We start from the raw sequence: 12673 nt of genomic DNA on the forward strand, positions 1-12673 counted from the left end.
TATTTGTAGAGAATCATTTGTTATTTGCTGTCTTGTTCATGTTTATGATCAACTATATACCATTATCATGATATATTATTGCCATGAAGGAGTCTTCCCATCTAGCAAATATATACCCAGAAAGTTCAGAACTTTTGAAGATGACCATAAGGTGCACACAGACTCACTGACCCACTTTCTCAAGGGTACTCTGTTATTTACTTCATACACTATAATTTGATGCAACTTCATTGCGTATACGAATATCGGAATATGAGTGCGTAATAACTCCATTTCATATCTAATATGATACCTAGGATCAAGCATATAAAATGGACACGATGAAGTAGAATTCATAAATAAGCATCTTTTCCGATTTTGAAGTATAACCTAGTATCGCAAGTAACAGTATGATACTGGAAAATGTACGATCCAGTCTCAACTGACATCCGCGAGGCTTCACGTTGCCCCTTTGACAACTTCTTCAAAAGAAGCTTAGCTTGCTGCTTGTAGAACTCAGAATCCTTCTGATCCCACCCGTTATCCAGTCCTTCTACCAGTGGAAGGACATCAGTGACAAGCGCTATCATTGTAAGCTTCACCATTTTGCGAAGAACGCCAGAAACTACTATAGACCATATACTTGATAGTCAATAGAGACACATGCATGTTAAACAGGGAATAAGTGCTTCAGAAGTAGTCTAGCTTCAGCTTATTGCTTGATGCATTAAGCACAACATATATAAAAATTCTAGTTAATTGAAAAAACAAGTGTAGCCAACAACAGGCCTGATGCCGTACCTTTTCATATCTCTTGAAAGTCTTGGCAGAATTGTCATCTTAAATACTTAAATCATGCATTTCATTCTTCTTTCTTCTTGGCAGCTGCTTCATACCTCTCGGCGTTGCTTTTCAAATCCCAAGTTTCTTTCTCCTTAGAAAGAGAAACACCCACTTCAACACATGATCAACATCAGCAACAAAGATGGATGTGTAGATAATAAAGTAGTTAATCACCAAAATTACCTTGTCGAAGAAAACAGGCTCCACTTCGTAGTGGACAGTGGAAGAGGAACCACAGCAAGAACTGCATCAATATTTGATACACGGCAGTAGGACTGCTTGGTATGGGTAGAGAAACATGAATTTCCCAGTCAGGGATGGAGGCCTTGCTAATATAGATAATTGTTTGGGTTTGTACTCCATATTGGAGGACATCAAGTAGTGAGAGTGCTAGACATAATAACCTGCAAAATCATGTCATTGGCATAAAGCAGCTGTACAGATGTATGATTGAACACTGATAGACAATATTGTTCGAACAGTAGATGCTGAACCGCAGATGCAGAGGTAATAACAATGTTTGAACAGTAATAAGACTCAAGTTACTTTGAGATCACACAAATAATTACTCTCTAAAAACATAAAAAATGACCAAGTACTTATGCGCTACTAAGCAACCTGGATTGGCTGCAAACCCATTTCATTGCATTGAACCCTATAATTCGTCTAACAACACAATCTAGTTGCTCTGCCTATACATAGGATCACTTAATATTGGTTTGTACTATGACGCAACCAAGGTGATAATAAAATGCACAATGCAAACATATTTGACAATACTTAATAATCTGGCACCCAAATGGTGCACTAATCTGTGAAAGTGAAACATTAAAAAAACACTGTAAATACCACCACGAAGTAACCAAAAATTTAAACTAAACCTAGGTTATCTGATGACCTATATTTGCAATAGAAATGTTAAACCTTGAGGCTAATGGCGAAGTATAACCCATCGTCTAGTTATGAACCCTGTGAGATCAAAGCTTCAGAGGCATGACGGTGGCACGAATCATGTCCAAGATTTATCCAAATTAGGAGCATGTTCTAATATTAGTACTACCCCTAATCCTAAGGTAAAAATATCATTCTTGGACATTGTTCTACTTTAGATGGCGTAGATATAATAAGATCTTTGGAAAATCCCAATTTTACAAAAATAATTCAAAGGTATAGGATACTCACAACACACTTGTATTTACACATAAGATCTTGTGCCTTGGGAGTCTCTGCTTCATATCCATTTCAGTCAGGAGGCACTGATAGTAACACATAGATCAAAATCAAATTAACCAAGATATACTGGTATGATAAGATATATGCAGAAACATGAACACGTCTTTGTTCCAGAGGCAATACTATATGCCAACACTTTAGTTTCCATAATTAGATTGAATTTTGGAATTGGTTCCCCAATTGCATCTACGAAACTGATGGCCACATCATACATATATGAATATTTTTTTAGAAGTTGCAGTGGATGTATGATAACTCAGAAAAAGGGGGATTGACTGGATCATATGCATTGAGGTTCATTTTGGTAAATTTTGCACCAGTAAACTCTAGGCCAAACAATATGGGAGATAGCTTCGAATGTGCGTGCCACTATTCTCTTACCCGAATGATGACAAAAGTACACTTTAATCATCACATAAGATAGTGCAAATACAAACCAAGCCAGTTATGGGCCATAGCTTAGCACGTAAAAGAAAATTACAATATTCCAACAGTATATCCAAATCAATCGAGCTAATGGTATTGAAAAGACATCAAACAAAGTGTTTTTTGAAAACAATATGCCAACAGTATACGCACCAGGAATTTCTCATGCGAATGCAATACCCGTGTCTGTTTTCACATGCTCGTCGACGACCCCGTTAATGTCCAAAGCTAAGTGCTTTTTGCTGCTACTGTTTAAACCAATCGAGGTCCCTAACTTGCTAATTTAAGAAGACAAAATCCTTGATTCTCATGTAGTGAACAGTCAACTTCAGAGATCTCAGGCCAAACAGGTAACTTCAGTGATTACACCAAATTATCAAATAGTCCATTGAAAGGGCCAACACGATTCAGATCTCAGGCTAAACAAACGTAAATTAAAGCAGAACTTTTAGTCTTTTAGAATATATCAACCTAAGTACCTATGGCTGATACAAATTATTCCTAGCACAAAGTGGAAGTAAGCTGCAAGTATGAAACAACAAACAAATCAACGTTGAGCAAATATGCTCCATGTTCGAATAAATAAACCACAATACTCATTTCTTTTTCCAAATTGGTGTCTCTAACTGTATATACATCTGGACAATCTACCAAGATAGCTGGCTTGTATGTGCGTGAGTGCTAGCTACGTTAATCTAGCGGGCTAGCTTGTAGTTGCAAGTTTCACAAGACAAGAGCACACATCTCCCATTTTTGAAGAAGAATCAGATTTTCTCCATTTTATTTCTTATTACTATCTCATGAATTACCAATGAAGCACATCTATCCCTTTTTTTGAAGAAAATATGGTATTCTTGAGCATCCATGGGCACAAGAAAATCTAATTATGAGGAACATCGTCTGAAAACACAATTCACCTAGCTAGCATCAGATCCATGCTTGGATGGCTCGAGGATGGAAATCACTTGGATGTCTCCCTTGCTAGGATCGGATCGGTGGTGAGATAGGAACGACAATGGAGCACTGGGCTGACCTCCCCTTCTCTTCCAGGATCCGTAACCAGCACACAATTGAAATATCGGACGCGTCGGCTGCCTCCATGCCTGGTGGAAACCACTCTTCCCTCCGCTGGCTGCTATGGCCCTTCTTTGTTCATGTACTCTAATTCATACCCTAATCGCAGAAAAATCAACCAAAAATTCATACATGATTCAGATCAAAAGGCAATCATGGAAGCAAGTCGGAAGCAAAGGAGTACATAAAAACCTACCACAAACAAGAACAAGAAAGGGAATTAATACACAAAAAACATGCCTGATCCAAATCCTCCAAGGCTGGATGCGGGCTCTCCATGGCTTCATTTGGCATGTCCTTGGACAGGTTTGTTAGCGCCGCGGTTGGAGGTGACAGGAGGCTTGGCCGTCGAGGTGGAGGGCACGGATGAGATCGCAGGGTCGAGGACGACGAGGGTGGCTACTCCCTTCCCGCTGGCCACCGCATACAGGGCAGGACATTCCTTGTGCTGAGATCACAGAGGAGGAGCTGGACGGACCATGTCGACGTTGACCTGGTGATGCCGCTGTATATGACCTACAGCTGCAACATCGGGAGGAACCCGGGGGTTCCATTCCTCCCGTCGGAGGTGGTAGGCGCCGTCGGAGGCCGTCGGAGATCGACCGAACGGATGCGGGGAAAACCTAGAGGTGATTCTGTTTTGTGTTCTCTCGCTGGTAGGAAGAGGAAAAAAAGTAACCTAGTAGTACATGAAACTGGGCCAGGCCCATAAGAAGGCGACCCAGACGAAGCGGGACGATTGATCCACCAAGCGAACGACGAACGAACGTATCGGCAGAATACGGAACAAGTTCCTCCTTTTTAAGTAGTGTAGAAACCTCCGACATGATGCTTGTGTTGTCCCAGTGTCTCCTGAATATTTCGGACGACGTGAATCCGACCTCACACTACACCGGCCGCTCCCGACGACGGTAACCACCACGCCTCCACCTACGCACATGGGACCTTCTGGGCAGCCAACGAGGTTTGCCGGGATCACCACAAAGAGCTTGTGCAGCGCATCAACATTGGCCTTCCCTCGCCTATGCCGTGGCGATTAGCTTGCGCACAAACTCCGGTGCGGGCCCCATCTTGGACTTTTTCATACCAGCAATGATACCTAGTACACTATTTATCCGTTTACTTCAAAGAAATTGAGCAAAGAAGGCAAGCAAATTTCCTCTTATCTCAGTTCCAAAGAAGAAAAAAAGAGAAATTATACAATCTAGGTGGGCCTCTTTCCAAATTTATACACACCAAAAACAAGAATGGGGTCTCTAGTGGCATAATAACACCCTAATTATATCTCTTCACTTAGTTTAACTTTACCTTGACCACGTTTATTAGGAAAGATGTGTTTTTCCTATTCTTATGAACGATACAACCAAGATTACAGAATTCTAGTGTTTTGGATCCTCTATTTTGTACATCCATTCCTAGTTGCTTCTTGTGTTTCTCCTACTATAGTAGTTTTTAGAATCCTATAAACCAAGCATGTCCTAAATCTCCACCGACCACTTTATCCTATATAAACAAACACTGGTGTTTAAGAAAATAAGTTTATTTTCTGAACATCCTGCATTGAAAATGCCCAAAATGGTTTCTCTTGGGCAAATTAAGACATAAACGTGTTTTTTCTTTTGGAGAAAAGGCTGGCTGTGAATCATGCTCTCTTCCTAATAGAGCCCAATTATCATCCTGACCAATTAGATATATTCTTCTCCTTCAGCTACATCTTGAATAGCACCTCTGAATGGTTTTGTTAAAATAAATGTAGACGCGCGCTGGAGTTTCTAAGCACGGTAACAGGGGTGTAGTCGCTGGTCGCAGCTGTTTGTAGGGATGTAGACGATATTTATTTTGAGCTTCGGCTCTTGCTATCCATGATATTTCTGGCCCTGCTACGGTAGAAGCTATTGCTTGTCGTGAAGGTTTATCTAGCTGATCTGCAGTTACAACGACTCAATGTTGCATCGGATTGTTTGAGGTGGTCAATGCTATCAGAGGTACAAGAAATGATAACATAGGGAATCGTGAAGCTTGCAAATGTTAAATTCAATCTAAAGGTATAATAGATGCCACCCCAGGGGGGTTTCACAGCGATTAACGTTTCTGGACCATCGGATATTTACAGTGGTTGTCAGATGTTAGATCTCATCCGTCCATTGTGGACAGCAGCGCGGCTTGCTGGTTGGTTGGAGAGCATGTGCGCGTTCTCCCGTCGGTCCATGCTGCTAGAGAAAGGCATGAAATGGCCATGTGTTACTCGCATCTGACTGCACATGGGTCCCACAGTTTCCCGGGTCCGTCCGTCAGTCGCTGCGGGTGGCTTTTAGGTTGGTCTTACCTTGAGCCGGCCGTGGAAAAGATATTCTCCTCGCGCGGGGTAGACTGGGGCTTTCCTTTCGACGGTGTGCTCGACTCGCTGGCGGCGTGCCATTAGCACACGGGAGGAACTCTGCCTGTGCAAGGAGACATAGAGCCGCGCGCCGTCGCCTCGCAGGGACGATCCACCTCACTTTCCCCTCGCCTCTTCCGCTCCACCTTCGTCGTTCTCTCTTCCTCGCCTCGTCCGCTTGGTCGCTGCCCTGCAGATCCGCCGTCGCCTGCGTCTTCCGCGCGCTCCGCCCACGTCCGTCGGTGGTGGCCGATCTTAGCCCATGGCGGTGCTCTGTCCTGGGTTGGGTTAAGGTGAGGTCCTGCTTCATCGATGGGATTCGTTGCTGGCATTATTTTGCCCTATTTTTTTCCTCTTCCTTTTCCTGTTTCTGGGGTGAGGGTGCCGTTCTTCTCCGTGTCGTCAGTGGTGGCCGGTGCTCGGGTTTGGTTGAGGTCAGCGCGCCTGTTTCTTTAGAATTTTTTCCGTTCGCAGACCCGTCAATGGCCGCCCTCCTGCTTGGTTTGTTTTTGCCTAATTTTGTTTCTTTTTCTGTACGTATTTCTAGAGGTCAGGGTACCGCATCTATTCGTTTCTTTTGCTTCTTTGATTTTTTCCCGTCTTCTTGACCGTGTTTCTGGATTAGGGTGCAGGGTGCCATGCGCGGGCGGTTGAGCGGGCGAGCAGCTGAAGGGTGCTATGTGTGTGGCGGCTGATGCGGGAAAAGGAGCAGGCGAGGGAGGATGAGGATTTGCCAGCCGGCCAGAGGTCACGGTGTACCCGGCGACGGAAGGGCAGCCATGGGCGGTCGGTTGGGCGGCGCACGAGAATCTGCAGGCGGCTCACACTTTCCCACTCTCGCTGGGCTCCTCTCTCTCTGATCTGGCCATAGTGCTGCAATGTTCCCATAGAGAAGCATCAGGACCAGCAGTGAAAAAAATCCTTCAGATGCACCGCATCAACCAGGTGATTGCCCAAACTCATCTCCAGCACAACCTTTTGTTCACGAATTTCCGTTTGGATCTCTATCTATTTGGTTCAGTTTTTGTGGCTTGGGTTCTCCTCTCTAGAGGTTGTTCTTATAATGAAAAGACGGTTGATAATTTGTCTGGATTGCTGCTGATTTTGTAGTTGGAGACAGATCAAGGGTCAAGGTCTGAGTGTTGGGAAACGCCACAAGAAGGGGATTTGTAGGATGAAGGTGACCACAAGCATAGGATGATTCTGGTGCACACTACCTGTTTGATGAAATGCAGATACATGGATTCTTTTTATTTTATTATTCTTCCATGTCTTCCTTTGCAACCTATTCATCATCGGTATTGTATGGATTTTGGAAAATCAGTATATGCAAGTGGAGTTGTCCGTTATTACCATCAGTCATAATTCGTATCTACTATTACTTTCCAGCAACGATGTTGACTGTTCCCTACATAAAATTAGGACACAAACCAAGTACCACAGTGCGTGTAGTCGTGGGCATCTATGAAGGCGCTCCTCAGGCTGCTCGAGTGCATCCTGTAGTAGCGAGGTCGACATCCTGGTTTGGGGCGAGTACCATGGCGGCGTGCCACATCCCTGCAGGCAAGCTGGGCAGCAGCATTTCCACGGGTGATGGGTAAGAAATGAGAGCTTCGTACTGACTAATCTCCATCATACAGTAGGTGTCAAACCCTACAAAATATTATAATATTCGGTTTAGTTCATGCAAATAAGAGCCCAGTACAAAGAAAAGAAATATGCATAGTATTTTAGTATTGGTTTATGAATTGATTAAAACAGATTTCGTTGAGAAGTATTACCAAAATTGTATTGTACAAGCATAATAATAAGCCAAGTGGTCAGCTGTGAAAAAAATCAAAAGAACTGAAAGCACAAACATAAAGGCCGACACTTTATTTTATCTCAAATAGAACATGTTTTTAATTAGCTAATTAGCACGGGTACTGGTGCAGGTACAGAACATGTAAGCAAGGAGAGGAGGAATTAAAAAAAAATACCAATTTGGCCACATATTTGATTTGAGAAGGTTAGAGCCCAATTAGGTCAGACTTTATTCATTTTTAGCTAGACATTTCAAATCGTGTTAAACAAGTTTAGTTTATAGGAAGTTTAGCCACTGTCAGCCGTCCACTCATTTGCGCCAATATTCGTTAGGCTTTAGGTTCTGGATTTTAATCTTTCATTGGCTTTAATTCCTTATGTCATGGATCAAATAAACTATTGATTTTGTCAGCAAGGGTGGCCTGGAGTCCATGTTCAGGTTCTCGGTTGACGAGAACACCGTTGTGCCCGGCACCGGTCACAACCATGGCCATCAAGAAGATCAAATAGGAACGCTTACAGGATGCTGGTACTTTTTTACCACTACCAATCTTCTTAACAGAATCATTTCTTATTGAATTTCCCAAATATTTTGCTATCAAATATGTTCTCTGTTTCTGAAGAAAATGTGCAACCTGAATGGAACTGGCTCAGATGATGAGACCACTGTTGTGCTGGCCAGCCCCGACACCGGGATGGTAATCTTCATGAAGAAACTCAAATAGGAAGGCCTCCATAGTGCAGGCATTGACTTATTGGTGTGATATTTCGGTGTAACTGTTGCCATGCGGCTACATCTGCACTACACTTTACATATCGATGAACTAATAGGTGATTCCTGGATTTGTATTTCCAGTTATATGCTTTCAAAGAAGGAAAGCCTAAGTGAGCATGGAGAAAGATTTTGAATAATCTATCTGCCATATCATAAATCTGTTAAATGTGAAATATATTTATGTTACAGGTCTAAAGTCAATAGCGCATTTTATATAATTCTACAACTCTTAACAACTCTATTTTTTGTTGCAAGATATAACTTCCTTCTTCTATACCATATCTTCAATTTCAGAGGAGTGGCAAGGTACCAACAAATCAACATCTTGATTCCAGTGCACATGCAACAACTGAATTTCAATGTAAGTAAATGATTCTTGGGTCCTTAAGTACAAACTGTGTGGATACTGATATTTCATTTGACCTGTAAGTAGTATTTTTCACGTCCTTTTAGTATTTACCCACTATTAATTTTCTGTAGTTCTCTTCCACCTTTTGCAGCTAGATAGTGCTCCAGAAGCTACTGTTTTTTCTTGCATTTTCTCCTGATGTAGTTGGTAGCTAATACAGGTACGCAGTACATGTTGTTCTAAAAGGCATTTTTGTTTCGTTGCTAGGTTTATTATAGGTTGGCTTGGTGAGATGGGCATGCCCTTTGTCTGGTTGCCCTGCTCTGCCTCAAGTGGCCTCCCACACTGCGTTCATCCCTGGTTCGGCATGGTCATGTAAGACATGGATTTCTGTAACTCATGCTGCTTGGTTCATGGCCTCTTCGTAACAAGAAATGAGTGGTATGGCCTATCTTTGTATCGTTCACTATGTATGTATTCCCTTATCTGTATGACCAGATTTGTTTCAGAAATTGGTCTGCTCATGCAAAATTAAGTGTTTGCATGTGGTACATTTATTTAGGCCAGCTCTAGATATGATGTGTTTTGCTTATTCATTTCTATTGCTGCTGTTATCAAACTCGCTTACGTTCATTCATAGATAAATACTACATGTGATTTTGAACGTAAGCGAGTAGTACCTAGGACAGGTGAATACGATCCGTATTCATTATTTATTCAGAAAGGCACAAGGTGTTAGACAAATGATTTTGAAGTGGTCAAACATTTAGCTCTTTTTATTTAGACATGTACTGGAAAGTATTTTAGATTGGTTTTCTGCCTGAAGAAAAGTGAAGGCCGGCATGAAAATACATATGACTAATTTGTTCACTGATTATGTAGTAGCAACGAGGCAACAACCCGCTGGCCGCCGTTACTTTTAAATAATCCAAATTCTAGGAGATCAATCTCAAATACTACCTCTAGCCTTTTAAATTGGTCGCCACATGTAAAATAGGTATAGGTGCCACGTATTTTGAATTTTTCTAGGTTAGTTGCACATAACGCCTTATCGGGTAAGTTTTGCGTTCCAAGTTACAATACAACCTTCTAGAGTAAGAAACATCCTATATGCTGTAATATAGACAAAATGTTACTGATCTGAGAGTAGTACACATCTACTGTTGGATTTTTTAATTTACCTGATTGTTCTCATGTAACCTGACCTCTAAGCTCTACATTTTCTGCAAATTAAGACCCAAGTTGGATATTTTTCCTAGCTCTACTGCTTAGTTTACATTTTACTATCATATTGTAACTTTTCAGTAGAACATGATTATGGCACTCAGCAATTGTGTAAAATATTTTGTAGTTGTGTATCTAAAAATTCTATTTCGCTGGTTCTTATTGTGCAGGTTGTATTCTTTGGTCGTGCAAGATGTATGATGTATGCTCAATCATTTTGATTATTTTTAAAAAATTCTAGAAAAGGTAAATATATCAGAAAGTGTTATATAAGAATGTACAATCAGTTTTGTTTTCCCTGCTACTCTCTGTTTGTTAATATATTGCCTTAGATTACTCTACTCACACATACCATTTAGAGCTGCTTTCTCTGATTCTTATTAACCTGCATAGATATCACTATTAGGTTAGAGTATGTATGATTTGCAATCCAGTTCTCTTACCACGATATCAGATTTGGTACCATGGTTGTAGGCTTGTAGCAGAACGTTTTCTTTAGTAGGTTCCTCAACTTGGCCACTGAATATTCGAATGTTTTTCATGTGCCGAACAATTTCTTACTGTACCTTGGTAAACTTTACTTGAGCAAATCAATTGCAATTCAGACGTCAGAGCCCACCTTTCAGTGATGATCCCTTGTGTTTAAGCATACGTACAATTTTTTGTAGGCTATTATTTATGTTTTCCTTTGCTTTCTTTTGTTATATTTATCACATCGATTTTTTTCTTCACAATTCTTCTCTTTTTGAACCTATGTTTATTAATAGTGAGCCTATGGTACCGAGATTTTCTGAGCTCGGAGCCTGGTAGCTGCTGTTTTCGATGTGGGTAGAACCAAATCTACTAAGACCTTTAACTTCACTTCTTATTTGGTTTGGTGCTTCGGTTGTGCATTCTTGAACCTATTTGATTTTGGCAGTGCATTTAGACATCCAAATCCATTGGATTGGGCCTTCAACATTAATATGCTCAAAGTGAATGTATGAATTCTTGAGGATGAGAAAGAATGGCCCCATTGGAAGGTCCATTTGTCCGTGCCATTGTCGTGAATGCTGTGTTATGCTTGTAGGACCAAATCCCTGAATTCATGATATTTTTTCAAAAGTTTGAGTTCATACATTCCTATTGCATCATCATAAATATATGGTATTTGATTATGCATAATTGGCTTCCTTTCTTGCAAAAGTATGTATGGAGTTAGGCATGTTATTTGTGATACAATAAGGTTGTACTTGTTTCAACTCGTTTGATGTGGGTGCCATCCTCACCGTTGTCTGGTAAGTATGTACCTAAGAATTATACATCGATACAATCTTTGCTAATTTAAAACAATAAATAACCAAGATTTCTTTTGTTATCTTAAATAACAAACAAGCATGAAAATACAATTCAGTTATTATTAATGTATAACAAGAAAATAATAGACGTTGAGAAAATGGTAAAGAGGTTTGATTTATGGTGGATTAGGATTTTGCATATAGTGAGTTATCTTCAGAAGGTAAAAAATTAACGTAGTCTTTCAAAAATAAACAGATAACCAATTTATTCAAAATATATTTTCTGCTATATATTTATTATTAGGAAAACCTGTGGAGTGGCTTTTTCTAAAAGATGAGACCACTGTACTTAAGTTTTGAGCATAGCTTGTACATCATAAAAAAAAGCCTTTTGTTTTCAGTGTTTTAATTGTACTCATGGCTCATATAAAGGAGACGGAGTTAGATGACAAATGTTGTCCAAAGTATTCCAGTCGCTGTATAGTTTTTGTGCAGGCCACCTTTTTTGTATTCACAGAATTGTTTTCTTCTCTAAATAATGGTATCCTATTCTAATGTTTTTAGGAGAGCCGATGAGGAGCGAGGGTGTCGAGGCAAACATCGTCACCTGGAACATCGTGATCCATGGGTTGTGTAACTAGGAGGACAAAGGAGGCGGCCCAGCTCAACAGGGACATGGTGGCGACAGGGGTGGAGACGAACACCACGTTGGTCAATGGGTATTATTGGGCATGTCGCATGTGATGTGGGGGAGGCCATCAGGCTGCAAAGGGCCAATCGGAACATGGGATTCTAAACAAAATAGTGTACATCTTAGCATCGGTGAGCTCTTTTTTTCCTTCGGATGTTTCTTACTGTTGTGGTGCAAAAAGTTATGGCAAGTTTACTTTTTGGTGCAAAAAGTTATGACAAGCCGAGGGTGTCAACTGCAGACATTGTGATACATTTAAACGGACTTATCGAGCTAGAGGACTGGTTGGAGATGACAATGAGTTTGGGCTACGTTGTTTCATCTTAGACATCTTTTTATGGGAATATTTTATGATTTGCTACACTTTTCTTTGAAGTGTCTATTATTTGCCACATGACAACCACATGTCAGTGAGACACAAAATGGCAAATGATAGAAGTACCAAGAAAAGTGTGGCAAATTGTAAAATTCCCGTCCTACTCTTCTGCAGTGGTACTGAATACTGATGGTTAGAGACTTCGTATTAGCGATACATGACTAATGATATATCTCTACTCGGATTGATACTTCTATGGGTAACTTTGGGGTAGCAATCTTTGCAAATACAAGCTAGATGTTGGGA

The 12673-nt window shown here is 40.9% G+C and overlaps 1 long non-coding RNA gene across 6 annotated transcripts; it reads left to right on the forward strand.

The window, feature by feature from the left end:
- The first annotated feature begins 5893 nt into the window (after positions 1-5893).
- LOC127294851 (uncharacterized) lies at positions 5894-11006 on the forward strand. 6 transcript variants are annotated; one of them, XR_011754450.1, is made up of 8 exons: positions 5894-6225; positions 6558-6877; positions 7043-7112; positions 7355-7529; positions 8148-8566; positions 8766-8871; positions 9127-9300; positions 10254-11006. It is a non-coding gene; the product is annotated as an uncharacterized lncRNA (long non-coding RNA). The 6 variants fall into 6 exon arrangements; XR_011754452.1 differs by having other exon boundaries at positions 8805-8871; XR_011754449.1 differs by having other exon boundaries at positions 8148-8264; positions 8359-8871.
- The last annotated feature ends 1667 nt before the right edge of the window (positions 11007-12673 follow it).

The sequence above is a fragment of the Lolium perenne genome, chromosome 1 (assembly GCF_019359855.2).
Source record: "Lolium perenne isolate Kyuss_39 chromosome 1, Kyuss_2.0, whole genome shotgun sequence".
Lineage (NCBI taxonomy): Eukaryota > Viridiplantae > Streptophyta > Magnoliopsida > Poales > Poaceae > Lolium > Lolium perenne.